At 43.8% G+C, this 22,884-nt stretch overlaps 1 long non-coding RNA gene across 2 annotated transcripts in view; it reads left to right on the top strand.

Moving 5' to 3' along the window:
• The first annotated feature begins 1,427 nt into the window (after positions 1 to 1,427).
• Positions 1,428 to 22,884, top strand: part of LOC136793614 (uncharacterized) — a 78,372-nt gene continuing 56,915 nt past the window's right edge. Inside the window, exons 1-2 of one of the 2 annotated variants that reach the window (XR_010839163.1) lie at positions 1,428 to 1,551; positions 14,112 to 14,215. This is a non-coding gene — a long non-coding RNA (uncharacterized lncRNA). Of the gene's footprint in view, positions 1,552 to 14,111; positions 14,347 to 22,884 lie in introns of both variants that reach the window. The other variant, XR_010839162.1, reaches the window with a different exon arrangement.

Raw genomic sequence — 22,884 nt, 5'->3', positions numbered from 1 at the left:
CAAAAGCAGAAGATGACATCTTTATAACATTATTTTAAGACATTTTCTTCTCTTTAAATCTTTTTTTTTATACATGCAAAGGAGCATGATAAAGAGAAGGCATTCAGAGAGAATCTTTTTCACTGTTAGTAACATTAGCTTACTTAGTTCAGTGAGGTCCTTAAATATAAAGTAGGCAAAACAAGTTTGCCAAGTTGCAGCTGATGAGACTCTCAGCTTTCTGCATTTTGTAGCTGACAATCACTTGCAGTTTTCTTTTCTGGTGACATACACAGGAAGTTATAGCAGACACACCCAGATCAGAATTTTGCTGTCCAAGTTCAATACCTGCTGCTGTGGAAAGAGAGTGAATATAATCTGAAAACTGCTTCTTCAAGGTGGTAAGCATACAGATCTGCCATATGGCTCATTCAGTGTCTTGAGCTGGAAAAACAATGCCAACAATATAAGTAACAAATTAGCTCCATCATTGTACCCCAGCTCCTCACCATCCTGGGCAGCTCCTCCCACACCTCAGGCTATTCCCTCCAAGTTCCTTTACTGATTTCCTAGGTCCAGCCCACAACCTTGTTCTGTGCAGAGCACAGCAAGCCACCACTATGAAAATGAGGACAGCCCTCCTGCAATAGTGACATACTTCGCCCAGTAATCTCAGGGAGGCCGGACCACCTGTGATAAAATCCTCAAATGAATGCTGGCACGTTGTTGTCCTTGCTGTTTCCAGGAGGAAATTTATCTTTCCTACACTTGGGAAACCAGGTATCTGCTTCAGTTAAAACTCTTTCCCCTTCATGGAGCAGGCAATGGATGAAGAAACATCCACTTCTTGAAAGCAGAATATACATCCATGTGTACTTGCATTGGTACAACACAGATGAATTGTACAGTGAGTTTTTGAAAAGCTTGACAAGTGGGTTTAAGGAAGCATCAAGGTATCTGAAGCTATTTGAGGCACTTCTCTTTACAGAACGGTTTCCTTCGGCCCTAGCCTGGTACAGTTTTCAGTTTCTTTTTCCTACCAAGATGCTTTTCAAGAACCACTGAATCTACTGCAGAAAACTGCCAGGCTGGCTTAAACATGTTTTGCCTAAATTCTCTTTGCTCCAGAACACAAGGATAAACGCCACCACTCTCCTCTCGTGGTCATGGGTCCTCAAGACGCCCGGCTGCGCTCTCTACAAGGATGCCCTGGAGGGAGAACTGAGGATGGCTGCTGCTGGCCTGGTCATTGTCCCCTGGTCCCCGAGAGCGGGTCCTGGCGGGGCTGGCTGGCTTGTCTGGGTCCTGGTCCTCCCCGCGCCGCGGCGTCAACGGGCCAACAGCCGCGGTGTCCGGCGGCCTCGCGGGTCGGACGTTGGCGCGGCCGGTGCTCCGCGCGTGCGCGTCCGGACCTCCGCCCAGCCCCGCCCCGGCCCGGTGACCCCCGCCCCGCCCCAGAAGCTCGGCCGCGCCCCGGACCTGATGGGCGTAAGAGCACGCTCTCCGTTGACTCCTATCTGAGAAAGCGAAGCGGCCGCGTCCTGCGGAAAGCGGGAAGTGTCGGTTGAGCAGGTACCGTTCATTCCTCGCTCGTCACCCCGCGCTTCGCATCTCGGCGGGACGCTCGCCAGGCCTTTGCGGTCTCGGATTTATGGCGAGACGGGTGTTTGGGCACTGGGAGAGGCTGGTCAGAGTGGCCAGTGGCTCCAGACCGGGTCTGGGTGAGCTGCACATCACCGAATGCTTCCCAGGCCGCAAACGGTTTGAGTCTGTGCGCGTTTCCCCCCGAAGTCGCCCAACGTTCCGCGGTTCATTTCCTGTGACCGCCTCTCCCGCCTGGCTGGCCTCATCCATGCCACTGCCAAGTGACATTTGCCCATCAGGCCGCAGACCGGAGACCCTCAGCCCCCCTGGAGTTAGGGGCACATTAATCGAGGCTTCCTGGGGTTCATCCACTGTAGGAGTATGATCTTGTGTTTTCAGGCCAGTGGAGGAGGGGGTTTTTGTTTTAAGTAGGTGTGTAATGGGGGACTTTTCAGGGCCTTTCAGATCTTGCTGTCTAGTGGTCGCCTCCTTCCCCGTGGCAGGCATTGGCTCTGCCTGAAGGTGTGTTCCTGCTCTGGGTGTGTGCCCAGAGTCCAGCACTCACCACTTCTTTCCAGGTGTTCGGTGCTTCCTAGCTCTAATCACTACTTTGCACTGACTCATAAATCTGTCTGCGGCCCAGACCTCTTGCCAATCCTGAATTAACTGCCTGTTGGATAAATCCCTTGGCTGACTACCAGGCTATATATCTAAAATCAAATTCTCCACCTTCCCTTTGAAAGCAGCTCCTCCTCCTGTGTTGTCTACTTCTGTTAAAGGCACCACTTCCTCCACTCACCTGAGTATAACCTCGGACTTATCTTGGACTCCTTCTCCCCTGCCCACCCTATCCTATCACCCCATCCTATCAGGTGGCAGAGGCTGATAATATCTATCGCTAGTACTTATTTAGCTGTTAATATGTGTCAGACTATGTTAAAGACTTTTACAGCTCAGCTCATTTAATGCAGGGCCTCTACTAGGTAGGTATTGTTTTTTTCTCTAGTTGACAGATGCGGAAGCTGAGGCACCGACAGGTCAAAAACTTGCCTAAGGTTAAAAAACAAAATAGACATTTCTCCAAAGAAGATATACAGATTGCCAGCAAACACATGAGAGAATGCTCAACATCACTAATCATTAGAGAAATGCAAATCAAAACTACAGTGAGGTATCACTTCACACCAGTCAGAGTGGCCATCATCAAAAAATCTACAAACAATAAATGCTGGAGAGGATGTGGAGAAAAGGGAACCCTCTTGCACTGTTGGTGGGAATGTAAATTGTTACAGCCACTATGGAGAACAGTATGGAGGTTCCGTAAAAAACTAAAAATAGAACTACCATACGACCCAGCAATCCCACCACTGGCCATCTACCCTGAGAAAACCATAATTCAAAAAGAGTCATGTACCACGATGTTCATTGCAGCTCTATTTACAATAGCCAGGACATGGAAGCAACCTAAATGTCCATTGACAGATGAATGGATAAATAAGATGTGGCAGATATATACAATGGAATATTACTCAGCCATGAAAAGAAATGAAATTGAGTTATTTGTAGGGAGGTGGATGGACCTAGAGACTGTCATACAGAGTGAAGTAAGTCAGAAAGAGAAAAATAAATACTGTATGCTCACACATATATATGGAATCCAAAAAAAAACCCCAAATGGTTCTGAAGAACCTAGGGGCAGGACAGGAATAAAGACGCAGATGTAGAGAATGGACTTGAGGACACGGGGAGGGGGAAGGGTAAGCTGGGATAAAGAGAGTGGCATGGACACGTATACACTACCAAATGTAAAATAGATAGCTAGTGGGAAGCAGCCGCATAGCACAGGGAGATCAGCTCGGTGCTTTGTCACCACCTAGAGGGGTGGGATAGGGAGGGTTGGAGGGAGAAGGAAGAGGGAGGAAACATGGGGATATATGTATATGTATAGCTGTTTGACTTTGTTATAAAGCAGAAACTAACACACCATTGGAAAGCAATTATACTCCAATAAAGATGTTAAAAAAAAAAACGACACACGGTTTAAGTGGCCGAGCTGGGATTTAAACCTAGTCATCTGATTTTTTTTTTTGGCTGCATTGGGTCTTTGCTGCTGCACGCAGGCTTCTCCTTGCAGTGGCTTCTCTTGTTGCGGAGCACATTCTCTATGCACGCAGGCTTCAGTAGTTGTGGCACGCGGGCTCAGTAGTTGTGGTTCACGGGCTCTAGAGCGTAGGATCAGGAGTTGTGGCCCACGGGCTTAGTTGCTCCACGGCATGTGGGATCTTCCCGGACCAGGACTCGAACCCGTGTTCCCTGCATTGGCAGGCGGATTCTTAACCACTGCGCCATCAGGGAAGTCCCAATCACCTGATTTTATAAATTTATTTATTTATTTAATTTTGGCTGTGTTGGGTCTTCGTTTCTGTGCGAGGGCTTTGTCTAGTTGCTGTGAGCGGGGGCCACTCTTCATCGCAGTGCGTGGGCCTCTCACTGTCACGGCCTCTCTTGTTGTGGAGCACAGGCTCCAGACGCGCAGGCTCAGTAGTTGCAGTCACCCTGATTTTAAAACCACTATATCGCAAACCTTTTCCCATAAGTTAGCATTTTATGGATATCGCAGCTCAGCGATGGAGGCAGATGAAATAAGACATGCCATCCACTCTAAGGCTTGCAGTCCAGCTGGAAGTGAAGAGAGAATTGGAGGAGCAGACAGCTCTCAGTGTGCAGACCCCAGCACGGGGAGGTTGGTATGGCCAGTGCTGTTTCCATGTCTGCTTCTCCACTAGACTGACTGCCTCGGGGCAGACATGTTGTTACTGTGGTTCTCCCTTGGCACCACACAATGCCTCACACAGAGCAGGCCACAGAATGTGCTTGTGGAACCGACCCAAACTGCTAAATGGTGTTCAGACGACAGATTTGATAGCAGGGAAAGTGTGGGCCAGTCAGTCTGGCTGGGATCATTGGGAGGGTTTACGGAGGAGAGGAGACTTGAGGGATAGAATAAGGTTGGAGGTTGTTATAGACTGAATGTTTATGTCCACCCCCACCCCCACCCCCACCCCCCCGCCAATTTCTGTGTTGAGATCCTAACCCTCAAGCTGATGGTATTTGGAGGTGGGGCCTTTGGGATGTGATTAGGTCATGAGGGTGAAGCCCACATGGATGAGATTAGTGCTCATATAAAAGAGACCCCAGAGAGCTTCTTTACCCTTATACCATGTGAGGATACAGCAAGAAGACAACCATCTGTGAACTAGGAAGCAGAATCTCACCAGATACCAAATCTGCTGGCATCTTGATCTTGGACTTCCCAGCCTCCAGAACTGTGAGAATAAATGTTTGCTGTTTAAGTCTATGGTAATTTGTTATCACAGCCTGAATTGACTGAGACAGAGGTCCTTTTCCTTTGATGTTTTTCCTTCCCCTCCCCTCCCTTTCCCTCTCCTTCCCTCCGGTTCCCCTTCCTGTCCTTTGTTGTCCCCTCCTCTCTTTCTTTCTTGGTATGCACTTTTAATTCTAGATCTTGTAAAAGATCTAGATCTTGTAAAAGTTTATTTCTTAGGCAAAGAATTGATCCTCCTTCCCCAGCCCCCTACATCCACTAAATCTCTTCTAACTACCAGTGCCTCTAAGTATTGTCTTTTTTTTCCTCAGGTTAAGGTACAGTAGGGATTGTCCAGAGCAGTGCTGTCCAATACAAATGTAATGTGAACCACATTATGTGGTTCCACATTATATATGGAAGCCATATATATATATAATATATATAATATATATAGATAATTAAACATATGTATATAATTATATATATAATTAAACATTTTCTAGTAACATTAAGAAAGGTAAAACAGGTAAAATTAATTTTAATAATATGTTTTCCTTAACTCAGTATAGCCAAGATATTATCATCTCAACATCTAATCATATAAAAGTATTAATGAAGTATTTTACATTCTTCTCTTTTGGTAACATGTTTTCAAACTCCAGTGTGTATTTTGCACTCCTAGCACATCTGTCTGGACTAGCCTCATTTCAAAGCTCAATAGCCACGTGTGGTTTATGTCTATGGTATTGGGCAATGCAGGTCATGCTGCTCTAAGGAAATGATCATGTGCAGCACCCCTGGGGTAAGCAGAGGAGGCTGATTGTGGCTGAAGACTGCTGCACAGCTCAAAGGGTCAAAGTCTGCCTGTAACCCATTCAGGGCTCAGATAGGAAGTACCCTTTCTCAATCCTTTAAAATGCATATGCCCTTTGGATAAATATAAAAATCTTACAGCTTCATATTTGAAAATATAAAATGAGTAAGTTTTATTTTTGAAATGGAAGCATTCTATTTGTTGAACGTGTGAATTTACTTTAAAATTAACATGTATCACCAGCCCCCATGCTCATTAGGCATCACTGAAGGAGCTACAGAGAATTCACAGACAGGAAGGAAGGACCTCACACCAGGTCTGCAAACCAATTCACACAGGCCGTCCGAATCAGCTCTGGCATGGCTGGACTGTTGCTTGTTTAAGTTGGGGCCAGGCCCCTCACCCTGTGAGATGGAAACCACAGCATCTGTTATGGTCAAGAACATAGTAAACCCCAGAAATATTCCTGACTCATCTAGGCCCTAGGGGTGGAGGAGCAAAAATTAAAAGGGAGGGTAATAAATAACATACCCTGGAACACCCAGCCCATGAAGGGTGGGCACAGTGACCTAGCTGATCTAGATAAGCATCTTAAGGTCCCCCTTTCTTCCGTCTCTGGAGCCTGTAGCTGGCAGTCTGCTGGGGAAGCACAGAGCGGGATCTCTCTTGTTCACTACTGTATCCTCCAGCCTGGTCCAGTGAATGGCCCACCCAGGGGCGCAGTGAATGTGGAACAAATACACCGCTGATTAAAACATGTGTTAGTCCTGGCTGGCGGCCTCTGGCCTCTTCTAAATCGTTGCTTCCTGGGATTATTCTTTTTAAGATGAGGGTATTTTCAACTGTCACTTGTGACCAGTTCCAGGGCAGCCCTGAATTCTGTTGCAGAGCTTGGTTTCTATTTGTGCAGGGAACTGTTTGGGCCCTGACGGAGCTCTGTTCTGGAGGAGAGTAGGCCCAGGCAGTAATTCAGAAGCTGGCCGAGCTTGCAGAGTGTGAGTGACTGGCTGAGGGCTGCAGTGCACATGCCCAAGGGGACCGTGTGGGTGAGGATGGCCAAGCTGGCCAAAGTTTCAGGTATTACCTACAGCACAAACTCTTTTTTTTTTTTTTTTTTTAAACATCTTTATTGGAGTATAACTGTTTTACAATAGTGTGTTACTTTTTCCTTTACAACAAAGTGAGTCAGTTATACATATACATATGTTCCCATATCTCTTCCCTCTTGCGTCACCCTCTCTCCCACCCTCCCTATCCCACCCCTCTAGGTGGTCACAAAGCACAGAGGTGATCTCCTTGCAGCACAAACTCTTAAAGGATGAGGAGGGTTTAGAAACATCTTGCTTTTTGGATGACATGCCTAGTCAGGCCCATGTCAAAGATTTATTCTCTGTATGTGTTCTGCATTAAGAAAATAAAAGGTTTTTATAAGCTTTTTCCAAAGTATAAACTTGGAGTACTATAATAATGAATCAATGCTTTTACAGAGTAAGTATGCCCCTTCTTGGAGAGTCCAGTGTGTCTTCTTGGGGGACAGTGCCTGCCGTTGAGGGTCTCTGGGTTAGGTGTCCCCTGGCGTCTGTTCTAATTCTGATGGGGTATGTTTCTGGGTCCTTTCCAATTTCCAGTTGCCACTGACACTCCACCCTGTCCTCCCTTCCTCCTGCTGGGGGTGTTCCTCTTTGGTATCTTTCTCTTATCCTTTAGTCTTCTGTCTACCCCCACTAAGGCCCTCCTGCTGCCTGAATCCCACCCCACTTCCCCCACACAAGCCTGAACCCTGCTTCCTCACCACAAGCTCCTTGTATTTTTTATTAAAAAAAAATTTTTTTTTTTAAAATTTATTTTTTGGCCATGCCTCGAGACATGTGGGATCTTAGTTCCCTGACCGGGGATCGAACGCATGCCCCCTGCATTGGAAGCCCAGAGTCTTAACCCCTGGACCACCAGGGAAGTGCTGCTCATGTTTTGTTTTGTTTTGTTTTCCCAGTACTCTCACTGTTGTGGCCTCTCCCGTTGCGGAGCGCAGGCTCCGGAAGCACAGGCTCAGTGGCCACGGCTCACGGGCCCAGCCGCTCCACGGCATGTGGGATCCTCCCGGACCGGGGCACGAACCCGTGTCCCCTGCATCGGCAGGCGGACTCTCAACCACTGCGCCACCAGGGAAGCCCCGCTCCTCATGTTTTTACGTGTCTTTTTCTCAAGTTGAAATCTAAGCATCCCAGAACATGGGCCCTGTTCAGATGTGTCAGGGATACTCATTCATCCTCTCCTCTCCTGCAGGCCTTGTCTCTCCCTCTGTTGGCTGCACAGGTTGGCTCCTGCACAGGGGCTTTCAGGCAGTGGAAGCCCAGTTTACTCCCCAGGCCCTGACCTGTGAGGGGCACATCCACCTGGAGGAAGGGAGCCTTTTCTAAGGTACCTGAAGATGCTCTATGGGCTAGAGCAACCTGCAGTGGTGGCCAGAACCTACGTGACCCCGCTGTGATAGGGCTTAGATCCAGGTGGGGAGATACAGTGAGGAAATAAGTAGACTCAGAGGTATGCTTAGAACTGGGGCAGGGCAACGGATGAAAAATAAGAGGTGCTTAGAGACAGAACCACTGTGGGCAGCTAGATAAGGTGACAGGCAGAGCTGGCTTCCTGAAGAAGTGATACTTACAGTGACATCTAGGAGGCAAGAAGGTGCCAGTCGGGTGAGGGAGGGAGGGGAAATCCCAGGCAGAGGGGCAGTGTGATGGTTAAATTTATGTGTCAGCTTGGCTAGGCTGTGGTGCCCAACTGTTTGGTCAAACACTAGATGTTGCTGTGAAGGTATTTTGTAGATACGATTAACATCTACAGTCAGTTGACTTGTAAAGTAAAGGAGGTTGCTTTGACACTGGGTGAGCCTCAAAATCAGCTGAAGGCCTTAAGAGCAAAAAACTGAGGTTTCCTGAAGAAGGAATTATTCTGTCTCAAAACTGTAGCATAGGGCTTCCCTGGTGGCGCAGTGGTTGAGAATCCGCCTGCCGATGCAGGAGACACGGGTTCGTGCCCTGGTCCGGGAAGATCCCACATGCCGCGGAGCAACTAAGCCCGTGAGCCATGGCCGCTAGGCCTGCGTGTCCGGAGCCTGTGCTCCGCAACGGGAGAGGCCACAACAGTGAGAGGCCCACATACCGCCAAAAAAAGAAAAAAAACAAACAAAAAGAAAAAAAAAAAAAAAAACAAAAAAAAAACTGTAGCATAGAAATCCTGCCTAAGTTTTTCTAGCCTGCTGGCCTGCCCTACAGATTTTGGACTTTGCACAGCCCTCACAATTGCATGAGTCAATCTCTTAAAATAAATCTTTCTGTGCATATATATGTGTAAATATGTATGTATGTATGTATATGTATACTTTTGTAGGTATATATGTGTATCTATATATGTACGTGTGTATACATGTTTATGTATATATGTATGTGGATGCATGCATGTAAGAATATATATATGTGCCATCATCACCCTGATTGATGCCGGCGGCATGTGCGAAGGCTTTGAGGAAGGGAAAAGCTGGGTCTGTTCAAGGAGCTGAAGAAGGCCACGTGGTCCTAGTGCAGTCATTGTGCCACAAGGATCCTTGGGAAGGGTTGGCAGGGCAGACCATGCAAGGCTTTGGCAATCACATTAAGAATTGCGTAGTTTATTATCAGAACAAGGGAAGCCATCGAAGAAGGGTTTTTACTGTGAATTACATAACTTTTTCTCTACTCATGTATTCTTTAGCTAATCTGTTGCCTAACAGATCAATTATACCTTAACTCACGTTAATTCACCTAAGATATCCCTCAAGCCGTGAGTGACTAACGCTGGGAATTAGCAGGCAGGTGAGGGAGTTATTTTGGCCCAAGAAAACTTCAAGGGCCTTCATATGACATCAACATGTGGCTCACTACTCCACCTATGCTGGTTCATTCAGGTCCTGCAGCAATGACCATGGAGCAGCTCTGTCCTCTCCAGCAGTCTGGTCTTCCCTGCAGCTGGAGGTACACAGGTCTCCCCTACCTCCCTCTGGGTAAGCCAGAGTGCTCCAGGGCGGTAGGAGGGATCTTATGGTTGTGATTCTTACTCCTGCCTCTTCTGTGATGCCACCAGTGCCTTTCCACATATATTCCACTATTGAATCCTGTCTACCACCCTGGGGAATGAGATACCTAACTGTATCAGAGCTCTAGCGTCGCTTGGCCCCTAGAAGACTGCTCAGACTCCGCAGAGATCGCTTAGAGTGCAGACTCATTACATTAGTTTACAAGAGAAACCATACTGTACAGACAGTGTTGGTCCAATGTACTCTTCCTGCAGGCAAATGTACAGGGGAAGCCAAACTGTGATCAAAACGCTTTTTGGTGGGCTTAACACTGGGCAGAAATATTTGAATGATATTTCACTCTAGCCATAGAGAAGCCTGATGAACAAGGCACCATCTCAGTCAAAACAGGGACCATATGGGTCATGTTTGTGGCCGAACTCCCATATAACAGGCGCTGGATGTAAATATTTATGGAATGAATAAACATGATTAAACACCTGTCTCGGATGGATCGCTCATTAGTGTTAACAGTAACATAAGTAACACTAGCAGCTCACACTTATTGTCAGTTGACCATGTGCAGGCACCTGCCAAGCACTTTGCATGGGTTGCATCCCTTAACCCTCACAACAACTCTATGGGTCAGGCACTGCCATTGTCCCCGTTTTAGATGAGGAAACTGGGACTCAGAGCAGTTAGGTAACTAACTGCCCAAGGCCCCACAGCTAGTAAGTGAGGGAGCTGGGATTGGACTCAATTCAGTTACACTTCTGATGTGTACTACTGTGATTTAGCCTCACTCTCCCCTCAACAAGGCTGCGTCTACAGGTTTTCCTCTTTGAGACCAATTTGCTATAGTCGATCATGACGTGCCTCCTCTGTAGACACACTCTTGGATATGGGAATACTGTTTTGTCTGCAGGGTGGTCATGTTTGCTGATGCGCCTGAGTTTTCCCTCATCTCCGGGTTACATGGTGATTTCTCCAGTCTCATTTTCTGCCCCTGTGCATTGAATATTACGGATACCCACTGCCTCTATTGTACAGAGTTTTCTTATTTCCTTAGAGGGCTTTCCCCTTTCTCCTGCTTGGCATATAGCAACTGTATAATTTAGTTGTTTATACCTCTGAGTGCTGGACTAGGGGAGAAGCCCAACACCTAAGACAGGTAATGAAGCTCAGTCCATCTGCACCTATGAGTGAAAAGTCCCAAGGGGTCAAGAACTCTCAGGGAGAAGATACAAATGCTCCCCAGGGCAAAAAGGCAAGGGCTTCACGACAGGTTGATAATCCCAGCTCTCCAATGAGGTTCCCTACTCCCTGACATATGGCCTAGAAGGGTATGATATTGGATGAGGAAGACAGGGACACTGGGAGACAACAGTGTATGTAGTGTTGGGTTATATGTCGTCGTTGAACAAGCACACTAAAAACAACAACAGCAACAAAAAACACTGAAGGAGAATTGTGATGCATCATTATGGCCTTCTCTACGTGTGGTTCTGAAACTGCACAAGGTGACACTCTCCCAATCTACCAGATATATTTATCCCAGGATTTCAAAAGTTCACCACCATTGGAAAGGAGATTCTCCTACCACTTGTACCCTTATTTGTAGGGCCTGGAATAGGTTCCTCGTTGTCCTTGTAAGCCCTCTGGAGGAGGTAAAATCTGAGAATCATGGGTCACCTTCCGAGTCCTGAAGAGTGTCTGTGTCAGTCCAAACTTGCCACATGTATGGATTTCCAAAGGATTTTATCTAGTGTAGAATTCCTGATACTCATTTCACATAGAACTATGCCTTTTCTGAAACAGATCATTTTGATGCTGTGAAAATACATTCTGACAAAATATATCACGACCTTTTAATTTAAAAAAATTTTTAATTATTTTGTTTTTTTATTTTTGGCTGTGTTGGGTCTTCGTTGCTGTGTGTGGGCTTTCTCTAGTTGCGGTGGGCGGCGGCTACTCTCTGTTGCGGTGCGTGGGCTTCTCATTGCGGTGGCTTCTCTTGTTGCAGAGCACTGGCTCTAGGTGCATGGGCTTCAGTAGTTGTGGCACGTGGGCTCAGTAGTTGTGGCGCATGGGCTTAGTTGCTCCACGGCATGTGGGATCTTCCCGGACCAGGGCTCGAACCCGTGTCCCCTGCATTGGCAGGCGGATTCCCAACGACTGCGCCACCAGGGAAGCCCTCAATTTTTATTTTGATTAAGTTTGTTTAAAAGAAGAAAAAATTTAAGTGACAACACAAGCCCTGAGTTTTTGAGTAGTCAATCTTTTTATGAAACTACTAAAATGAAAAGATTACTTATTCTGAAACTTGCTCAGTAATGGATTTAAGTTCATGATACTTGTTAGGGCTGAGTAGAAGGATATGTGGTTTATGAGATAAACTGTACTGGGATTACCCTTGACCTGGATCTAGTATATGGACACTTCAGAGCAGTTTTTCTCAAACTTTTTTTGACCATAATTCACTGTAATATATAAATTTTACATTTTTACCAGTACACTCAATGTGTGCTACATGCACACATTCACACACACAGAGATTTAAGAAATAAATCCCGTCCCTCACGTATAAAACATTTTGATATTGCCTATATTCGTGTATTATATTCTGCTTAATTTAAAAACTGTGGTTGTAACCTAGTATATTAACTGTATGATCTTTAACCTGCAGTGAACTGCAGGTTGAAAAACTATTCAAGAGCTTACCTGAGAAATTTTCCCCAAGGGACAGGAGAAGGGCCAAGGAAAGAACAATCTCTGTCTTTCTTTAGGAAGTACAGTGTAGTAAACTTTACACTTTTTTGTGGGGAAATACAGGGGCTGATGGAGTGGGCCTGGGAGCCAGCCATAGATTTGATGTTATTAAAGAGAAACAGCAATTTAACCCACCAAATATTTGTTAGGTGTATCTTATGTGTAGCCATTGTTCTGGGACTGAGGATACAGGTGAGAGAAATAGGCCTTGGCCTCAAGATGCTATAGATACTGACTAGTGGATAAGGCTGTCTAGGAAATGCCCATAGCATGAAACCAAAGAGGTCCAGGATGGAATCCTGAGGAACATCAACATTGTGGGAATGTGCAAAAACAGACAAACAAAAAGCAAACAGGGCAGGAAGAGCCTGAGAAGGAGCGGGAACATCACGACGGTGAAGCATCATAGGAACCAAGGGAGGAGCGTATTTTAAGAAGGAAGGAGTGGGAGAAGCTAACGATGACGAATCTGCTAAGAGGTCAAGAAGGGCTAAAGTAGCACAGAGGTCTTTGCGGACTTTGGGAACAGCTGTTTCAGTAGCGTGGTGACAGAGGAGGCCAGATTATACGGTTGAGAAGTGGGTAAGCTATAAGCTGTATAAACCAGGTTTGGCGAAATGCTATCCAGAGGTGATGGCCTTTGAAATGACAAGCTCAGAGAAACATCACCTTGGCTTTATTAACATTTTCCATTCCAACACCCCAACTCTATGTGTGGGCTGATGTGTTGCCACATCACAAATAACGATCAGTTCTGTAGAGTGAAAGGGTATTAAGCCCAACCTCTTTGAGCTACTATATCCAGGACCATAACTGAGATCAAGATAAGGATGTTCATCTTGCCATGTCAGTCTTTAAAACTTAGAAAAAGATGAAAAATCAAATGGAAGACTAGATTCTCCAGGGACTGGAAGCCCTTAAGCTCCACACATATTAAAATGGGACCCCAGGTTTTAACTCCCTTATGTGATATTTAGGTGATTGCATAGAACCCTCAGCCTCCTTTAATAGGGAAAAGGAACACCAAAAAGTTCCTGAGAAATGGGAACATAGTCGGCTTTAGACAGGAGTGATAGAGCAGGGGTCCTGGAAAGTCAGATGAGTGACAATTCAGATTATCCACCCAAGAAAGGGTTGATTACATTATTACAGAATGGACTAAGTTCCTGTACAATGACGTCTTTGAGCTTGGCTTGAGATAGGCGATGTGTCACTGTACATCAGAGGGGCTGGGGTAGTGTAGGAGATCCCTTTGGGCATCATATGAGGGTTGGGATAGAACTGGAGGGAGAAGGGAGAAGGATACAGGACCAGCTTTCTGCTTCGGCATCCTGAGCTTGCCTAGCAGGGATGCCCTGGTTTTGTTCTCTTTGGGTGTAGATTTCACTTTCTGGAATGTTGGGGTAACCCTCTCACTGGTAAGGGTGGCTTCAGGAAGGAAGGCCCTTGGTAACAAAGTGCTGTGAGTAGGACTTAACCGGCTTCTTGCTTGAGGGGTAGTGAGGTTCTGGTGGTGATGCAGATATTTCCTCCCTCTCTAACAGTGTGAGCGAGTTTTACAGGATGCAACCTCCCTCTTGTTTTAGGGGATAGAAGATGTTCCTTCTTCTTGCTGCTGGTCCAGAGGCTGAACAGGGTGAAAGGAATCCATCGAACATCACCTGCTCATTCACCTGTTCTCTCAGAGAAGGTGGGAAGCCCCCACTGCTGGTTTGCTGTGTGGACATTCCAAAATCCAGAGACTGGTTTGACATATAATCCAGACAGGCTGACTGTAAAATAAACCCTTGGAGTCTTATTTTGAGACTTTTACCAGTGCAGGTGAGCTGCTGCATCACATGGTCCAAGAATGGGGTGGGATTGTTCAGGCTCTGAGGTTCTCATGGGGGGCATTATGTAATTAATTGGGGGCAGAGATAAGCCAGCCCAAGAAAGCAGCAGTAAACACAGCTAAAGGTTCAGAAAGAGGGAATGCATGCTCTGCAGGCTAAGGGAAACCCCCATTCCTCCTTGCCTCCGCTCCCCTCCAAAAGGAAGGAGTGTTGCCACCAAAATAGGCCAAGGGCTAAGGCTATTTTATTGGTTACTCCTTTCGTTGTGAGGACATTTCAGTGAGAAGGGCTTTCCTAGTGACAAGCTCAAATTGAGATGTTCTCTCACCCCTGTCTTGTGTGCTTTTCTGTCCATAGGATGGAGCAGTGAGACGGTTGGGGCCGCTTTCAAAGGGAGGCTGTAGAGGTGAGATGCAGGAGGTGCAGGACGGGGTCTCCTTTCCTGAGAGGAAGCGGGTGCACTCTCTCTCCCTCTCTGGTTCCTTTGCCCCCGTGACTTTTCCTCCTACTAGACTAAGGAAAGAGAGCTTGGGACAGTGCCCACAAGGGAGCTGTCCAAATGCTGGAAGGCCTGGGGTGGAGATTCAACTCTAGATTTTATGGAGAAACTCTTCTTACCTCCAGTTTCGGCAAAGGAATTTTCATAAATTGGGCATACTGTCCCTTGCGTTTGCCAGCGCAGCTCCCAACTTTCTACATCAGGTCTTTGGGCTGAAGATTCAAAGGAAAAATCAGCTTATTTGTACGTCATTGTCCGGGACTTTTGAGGGCAGGAGTCAGAGAGTTTAGGGGAGTTTAGGATTCCCTGTCATTGCTATTTATAATTCTTTGTCAACTACCCCACCGTGAGATGATTAAAAGTTTCTTTTAGAAGCATAAACAGAAAGGCTCTACAAATGTGTGTGTGTGCATAAGTTAAAACTTTTCTAGAGAAGAATTTTGTCCTTAAGTAAGAGACTGCAGAAAAAGCAACAATGTTCACTTAAAACCAATGTCCATATTGTTTATTAATTCAAGGACTCAGTAGTTTGTTCAACCGGGAAGACTTTGGGAAGTTTTCAATGTGTGTATACGTGTGTGTGTATCACTGTTGGAACTGACTTTTAAATATGTATGAGAAGGTTTTTTGGTTTTTTTTTTGACTTTTTTCTTTCTGGAGATGTACTGATTAACTGAGAACTGAGGAGTTCATTTGTTTCTAGACCATTCAAAACCCTGTTTCAGGGAAGAGAGTGAAATGTCTGTCTTCTAAAGCTGGACAGTGTGTAAGTCAAGGGTCAGGGAGAATAATATAGGACCCCATTGTTCCCATACTGTCCCTTGCTCTTCACAGTGGTATGTTCTACTTACATAATCTTTTCTAGTTGCAAAACAGTTAATTTCTCTTAAACTTAGAATGGGCTGTTGAAATACCTGAGTTTTAGTAATTTTTAGGGGCTCATAAGGGACATTTGACAGCATTTGAGGAAAAAGGATTTCTGCTATGAGATTATAAGTGGGAACATTGAGGAGTCTTTGGCATCTGGGAAGCTAGTCCTTCTTCCTACATCAGTGTGAATCTGGAGACAAATCTGCCTTGGTTAGTGTTTTCCCAGAGTAGGCACCATTAGCCTTTGCTATCCCAGTAATTCCTCACCTGTTAGATTGAACCACACAAAATTATCATTTTTATGTCAAAAATAGTCAAACACCAACAATTTAATATGGTTTAATCCAACACTAAACAAGGGCATCTACTGATACAGTACTACGCTCCTGTTTTTTTTTTTTTTTTTTTTTTTTCGGTACACGGACCTCTCACCGCTGTGGCCCCTCCCGTTGCGGAGCACAGGCTCCGGACGCGCAGGCGCAGCGGCCACGGCTCACGGGCCCAGCCGCTCCGCGGCACGTGGGATCCTCCCGGACCGGGGCACGAACCCGCGTCCCCTGCATGGGTAGGCGGGCCCCCAACCACTGCGCCACCAGGGAAGCCCTACGCTCCTGTTTTGAAATGCTTTGCCCTATGCTTCTAGTAGATATACGGATTTATTTAATTTTTATATTTGGTAAAACCAATTTGGAAGTTTTGGTACATATTTGTCTGAGACACTCGAGGACGGATCCATTTGATAGTCTTGGGTCAAAGAGGTTGGGTAAAGCCAGGATCCACCTGGAAACATTTTGGGTCTTATGGGAGGGCTGTTAGCCATAAGAAGTGAGCAAAATAGATGCAAACTGCATTGGCAGGCCCTCTCTCTCTGTCTTGGGGGACCCTGGCTCCTCCTGTCATCCGCTGCTACATGAGGGACAAAGGGGATGGAACTGTGAGGGCCTGTGAAAGGAACCAGGTTTATCTTTTTATTTTATTTAAGCATTGGCTCAAATGCATCCCTCTGGGCTAAGCTTGAGAAGTGCCAAGTCCTCTGGTGTTGGCAGAGGATACAAGGACTACAAAACCTCCCAATACTCTGCAAAGGACACCAATATGGCTTCTGTGTTTTATCAAAAAACCCCAAGGATTCTGGTCACTGAAACGAATGTCTTGGTGCTAGAGACACCTTCTGAGAACTAGTTATAGCCGATAGGAGCTGTAGTCATGCCTTTTCACTCTGGCATCATCTCGATGTAGTTTTCCCTTCTGTGTTTTCTCTCTTGTGTTTTTCATTTCTGTATCTCTCAGGGTTTTATTCTCAGTGAATTCCTCAATATGATTTTTTTTCCCCTGAGAGATAGATAGACTGGTTCACTCATTCATACAAATTTTTTACAGGACAAATTAAAGGAAGGTTTATATGCTTACCTTGGAGGAATAGATTGCTATTGGATTTCATGTTGGTGCCAGCAGAGACACAGGGAACTCCTCTGGGATATCAGTACTTTTTTTTTTTTTAAAATCAGGTACTTTGTGCAGCTTTGGACCATGGGTGTCTATGATTCCTTGGAGAGAAAATTTCAGTTCCCCGGAGTATAAAGTCCAAGACCTTGAATAAACACTCCTTCAAATCTAAGGCACAGAAAGAAATGAATCTCACTTTTTTATACTGTGCTAAGAATTTCCAAGTATCATCTAAATATGTAGTTCCTTTAGTGACTGACTCCTCTGGAGTCCAGGAGTCTCCAGCTCTCAATGTTCTACTTGCAGATGCAAGAAATGACGTTCTGATGTTCTTTTGAAGATTTTAGGAAAGCGCCTGGATTTGCTTATAAAAACAAATAATGCTAATCTTCAATGGTCCAATGAATCATTTGCATAATGGTGATTTTAGAAACAGATCCCCAATTCTCCTGTGGCCCAACCTTTAGAACAAGGTTCATTCATCCCAAAGTCATTTGACCAATAGAAGGAACTCTCAGATCCTTTTTTAGTTACTAGGATGTCTTTCAAAGTCTGAGGATGGTGGCCAAGGTCTTGGATCTGTTCTCTCTCAGGGGAGAATGTCCCAGCCAATTTCTTTAGCAGTGGGTTCATATCCCAGCATCAGTCCCCTTCTTTCCCTCATTCCAAGGACTAAATTCTGACACAATTTGACACAATTTTTAATCTAGTAGTTATTTAAATAGAAGTGAGTCCTACAAAAATTTGGTTCAAGAAGAATTAATGATTGGAACTGTGAATTTTACACTGAAATAAACTTCCAAACATTTTCTTTGTTCATATTTGTGATATGCTGAAACATTTGGGTTATATTAAAATGTTAAAGAGCACAATGTTCAGCTCTTCACTGTGGAGTTAAGGCCCCCAAGCTTTCACCCTTGGCCCATCTATTCTCTCTCTCCCTCTTCCTGCCATGATCCTGGATTCTGGTGTGGTTTCAGCTACCACTTCTCTGTGGATCACTTCCAAATCTACGTCTTCATCGCAGGCCCTGAATTTTGGACTTGGATCTCCAACCTTCCTCTTGACACTTCCACCTCGGTCTCTCACAGATACCTGGGAGTCAACAGAACTAAGCTGAGCTCATACTTTTGTCTTTTTTTTTTTTTTTTTTTTTTTTTTTTGCGGTATGCTATGCGGGCCTCTCACTGTTGTGGCCTCTCCCATTGCGGAGCACAGGCTCCGGACGCGCAGGCCTGGCGGCCATGGCTCACGGGCTTAGTTGCTCCGCGGCATGTGGGATCTTCCCGGACCAGGGCACGAACCCGTGTCCCCTGCATCGGCAGGCGGATTCTCAACCACTGCGCCACCAGGGAAGCCCCATACTTTTGTCTTTTAAGTGTTCATCTCCTTCTTAACTTGAAATTTCAGTCCCTGAGACCACCATGATTGGATCTCCATTATGGAAATATGTGATCTATTCTTTCTTTCTTTTTCTTCCCATCTACTGCCTACCCCACCAACACCAGCCAATTTACCTCACATTTCTGAACATCTGTCTCCTCTTCCTCCCTCTTCTACTGACCTAATTTACGCTTCTTCCATCTCTTGCCTGTCTGTGATGAGTTCCTGACTGAGCTCCTTAGTGGTTACCTAGACAGTCAGTCATCAGTCAGTGGTTCCTACTGTCAGTGGGTATCACACACTCCTGGAAAATTTGTTGAAAACACAGATTCATGGACCCTACTTGATTCAGTAGGTCTGTAGTATTGCCTACAACTATGCAATCTATAAATGTTTGTTGAGTGAATAAGTAAATTCAAGGATTCTCCTTCTACACTTGTATGAGAAAAAAAAAGAAGATAAGGAAATAATTTTAGTTAATAGAACAGTTTAGTGATGCCCAGGAAACAGAAGAAAGAGAGTTGCTTCTCTCAACCTGTATTCAAAACAAGTAAAATATGTGATTAGTGTGTGAAACATTCATGCAGCAACTCACTGGTGCCATAGAATAAGGTGTGTGCATATCTGTCCTATGTCAATTTTCATTTGTTTCAAAATAATTTTTTGTTTTCCTTTCGATTTCTTCTTTGACCCAATGGTTGTTCAGAAGTGTGTTCCTTAGTTTTCACATATTTGTAGATCTTCTCACTTTCCTCTTGTTGATTTCTGGTTTCATACCACTATGGTCAGACAAGATAGTTGATACAATTTCAGTCTTCTTAAATTTGCCAAGATTTATATTGAAGCTATCATATGATCTGTCCTGGAGAATATACCATGTGCACTTGAGAAAAATGTATATTAGGCTGTTGGATGAATGCTCTGTGTATTTCTATTAAGTTCACTTGGTCTAAAGTGTGGTCCAATTCCAACATTTTTGTTGATTTTCTATCTGGATGATCAGCAATAGTGCTGAGAGTGGAATATTGAAATCCCCTCCAATTATTTTATGTTGTCTATTTCTGCCTTAAGACATGTTATTAATTGCTTAATATATTGGGTTGGCCAAAAAGTTCATTTGGTGTTTTCTGTAAAATGGATCTAGTAGCGCTTAGTTGTCTTTAACTTCATTCGAGACAATTTTGTTAGATTATATTGTGACAGCTGTCATATCAGCATGCATTTTTTAAAAAACTTATCAAAATTTGGTGAATTTTTGTGTAGCCATTTTAGTATCGCAGATGGAAGAAAAAAAGCAACATTTTTCAGCATGTTTTATTACTTCGAGAAAGGTAAAAATGCAACCGAAATTCAAAAAACGATTTGCGCATTGTATGGAGAAGGTGCTGTGACTGATCGAACATGTCAAAAGTGATGTGCGAAGTTTTGTGCTGGAGATTTCTTGCTGGACGATGCTCCACAGACAGGTAGACCAGTTGAAGTTGATAGCAGTCAAATTGAGACATTATTTAAGAATAATCAACGTTATACCTCGCGGGAGATAGCTGACATACTCAAAATATCCAAATCAGGCGCTGAAAATCATTTGCACCAGCTTGGTTATGTTCATCGCTTTGATGTTTGGGCTCCACATAAGTGAAGCGAAAAAAAAACCTTCTTGACTGTATTTCTGCATGCGATTCTCTACTTAAAAGTAAGAAAAATGTTCCATTTTTAAAACAAATTGTGACAGATGATGAAAAGTAGATACTCTACAATAAGGTGGAACGGAAGAGATTTGGGGCAAGCCAAATGAACCACCACCAACAACACCAAAGGCCGGTTTTCATCCAAAGAAGGTGAGGTTGTGTATATGGTGGGATTGGAAGGGAGTCTTCCATTATGAGCTCCTTCTGGAAAACCAAAAGATTAATTCCAACAAGTACTGCTCCCAATTAAACCAACTGAAAGCAGCACTCGACGAAAAGCATCTGGAATTAATCAACAGAAAACACAAAATCTTCAATCAAGATAATGCAAGACTGCATGTTTCTTTGATGACCAGGCAAGAACTGTTACGGCTTGGCTGGGAAGTTCCGATTCATCTGCTGTATTCATCAGACATTGCACCTTTGGATTTCCATTTATTTCGACCTTTACAAAATTCTCTTAATGGAAAAAAATTTCAATTCCCTGGAAGACTATAAAAGGCATCTGGAACAGTTCTTTGCTCACAAAGATAAAAAGTTTTGGGAAGATGGAATTATGAAGTTGCCTGAAAAATGGCAGAAGGTAGTGGAACAAAATGATGAATACATTGTTCAATAAAGTTCTTGGCGAAAATGAAAAATGTGTCTTTTATTTTTACTTAAAAACCGAAGTCACTTTTTGGCCAACCCAATGTTTCGGTACTTGGGTGTTGGGAGTGTATGTACTTAAAATTGTTATATCTTCTTAATGTATTGACCCCTTTATCATTATATAATGACCTCCTTTGTCTCTTGTTACACTTTTTGGTTTGAAGTTTTTTTTGTCTGATATAAGTTGGCTATGCCTACCTTCTTTTTGTTTCCATTTGCTTGAAATACCATCTTCCGTGCTTTCACTTTGAGCCTATGGGTCTTTTAGAGCTGAAATAAATCTCCTGCAGGCAGCATATAGTTGGGTCTTGTTTTTGTTTTGTTTGTTTGTTTGTTTTATTCATCCAGCCACTCTGTGCCTTTTGATTAGTGAGTTCAGTCCATTTACATTTAGGGTGATTATCGACATGTAAGGATTTACTACTGCCATTTTATCTTTTGCCTTCTGATTATTTTGTCTCTCCATTGTTTCTCTTTCCTTCTGTTGCTGTTTACATTTTAAGTTGGTGGTTTTCCATGATGATTTGCTCAGTCTCCCCCTTTTCAATACTTCATGTCTCTACTCTAGATTTTTGCTTTGTGGTTATCATGAGGTTTACTTAAAACATCTCATAAATAAAATAGTCCTTTTTCTTCTGATAGCATTTTACTTTCAGTCTCCTATAAAGGCTTCATCTTTTTACTTTCCCCCTTTTATATTTTTGATGTAACAAATTGTCTCTTTTTATGCTGTGATTTTATTACCAAGGTGTAGTAGCTATAGTTATCTTTAATGATCTTTCCCTTCAACCTTTGTGCTATACGTAAGAATATCATATATTATTCTTAAAAAAGTTATGGTATTCTAATTCTGACTAACTATTTATCACCTTAATCAGAGTTCTGTGTACTTTCCTTTTTTTGTTTCAACTTGAATAACTCCTTTCAACATTTCTTATAAGGCAGGTCTAGTGGTGGTGAATTCCCTTAGCTTTTGTTTGTCTGGGAAAGACTTTATTTCTCTTTCATGTCTGAAGGATAACTTTGCCAGAGAGCATTCGTGGCTGACAATTTTTATCTTTCACTATTTTGAATATTTCATTCCACGCTCTGTGGCCTATAGAATTTCTGATGAGAAATCTGCTGATAGCTTAATGGGGATACATTTGTAGGTTACTGCTTTTTTCCCCTGGTTGCCTTTAAAATTCTTTACCATTGACTTTTGACAATTTTAATATAATGCCTCTTGGGGAATGTCTTTTTGTGTTGCAAAAATAAGATGTTCTATAGCTATGTAGATTTGTATACTCAGTTCCTTCCCCACTTTGGGAAGCTCTCAGCTATTATTTCTTTAAATATGTTTTTTCCTCCCTTGTCTCTTTCTTTTCCTTCTGGGATGCCCATTATTCTTATGCTGGCTTTTCTAATGTAGTCAGATAGTTCTCATAAGGTTTCTTCACTCTTTAAAAATCTTAGTTCTCTCTCCTCTTCCACTTTAATCATTTCTATATTTCTATCTTTGAGCTCACTAATTCTTTCTTCCATATGATCTGCTCTATTTCCAATGTATTGTAATGCATTCTTCATCTCATTTATTGAGTTCCAGAAATTCTGTTTGGTTCTTTTTCAGATTTTCAACGTCTTTGGTAAAGTAGCCCTTCTGTTCATTAATCTTATTCCTGAGATCATTGTATCATCTTCCTGAATTTTCTTGCAGCTCATTGAATTTCTTCATAACTATTTTAATTTCTTTATCAGTTAGATCCCAATATTCCATGTCTTTGCTAGAAAATTGTCATTTTATTTTTGTGATACCATATTACCATGATTTTTCACGGTGTTTGGTGAAAAGTGCCTCTGTCGCTGCATTTGAAGTAGCAAATTTCTCGTTTAGGCAAGGCTTTATTTTGATTCTAACCGGTCTACAGACTGCTAGTTAAGAGCATTCCTCTTGTTTTCCAGAAGGTGGTGCTATAGCACAAGTTTTTGGTTTCTCTTACCAACTCTAATT

Source organism: Kogia breviceps, chromosome 2, assembly GCF_026419965.1.
Source record: "Kogia breviceps isolate mKogBre1 chromosome 2, mKogBre1 haplotype 1, whole genome shotgun sequence".
In the NCBI taxonomy this organism is placed as follows: domain Eukaryota; kingdom Metazoa; phylum Chordata; class Mammalia; order Artiodactyla; family Physeteridae; genus Kogia; species Kogia breviceps.
The sequence above is the reverse complement of the archived record's forward strand: the minus strand, read 5'-3'. Positions and strand labels throughout refer to the sequence as shown.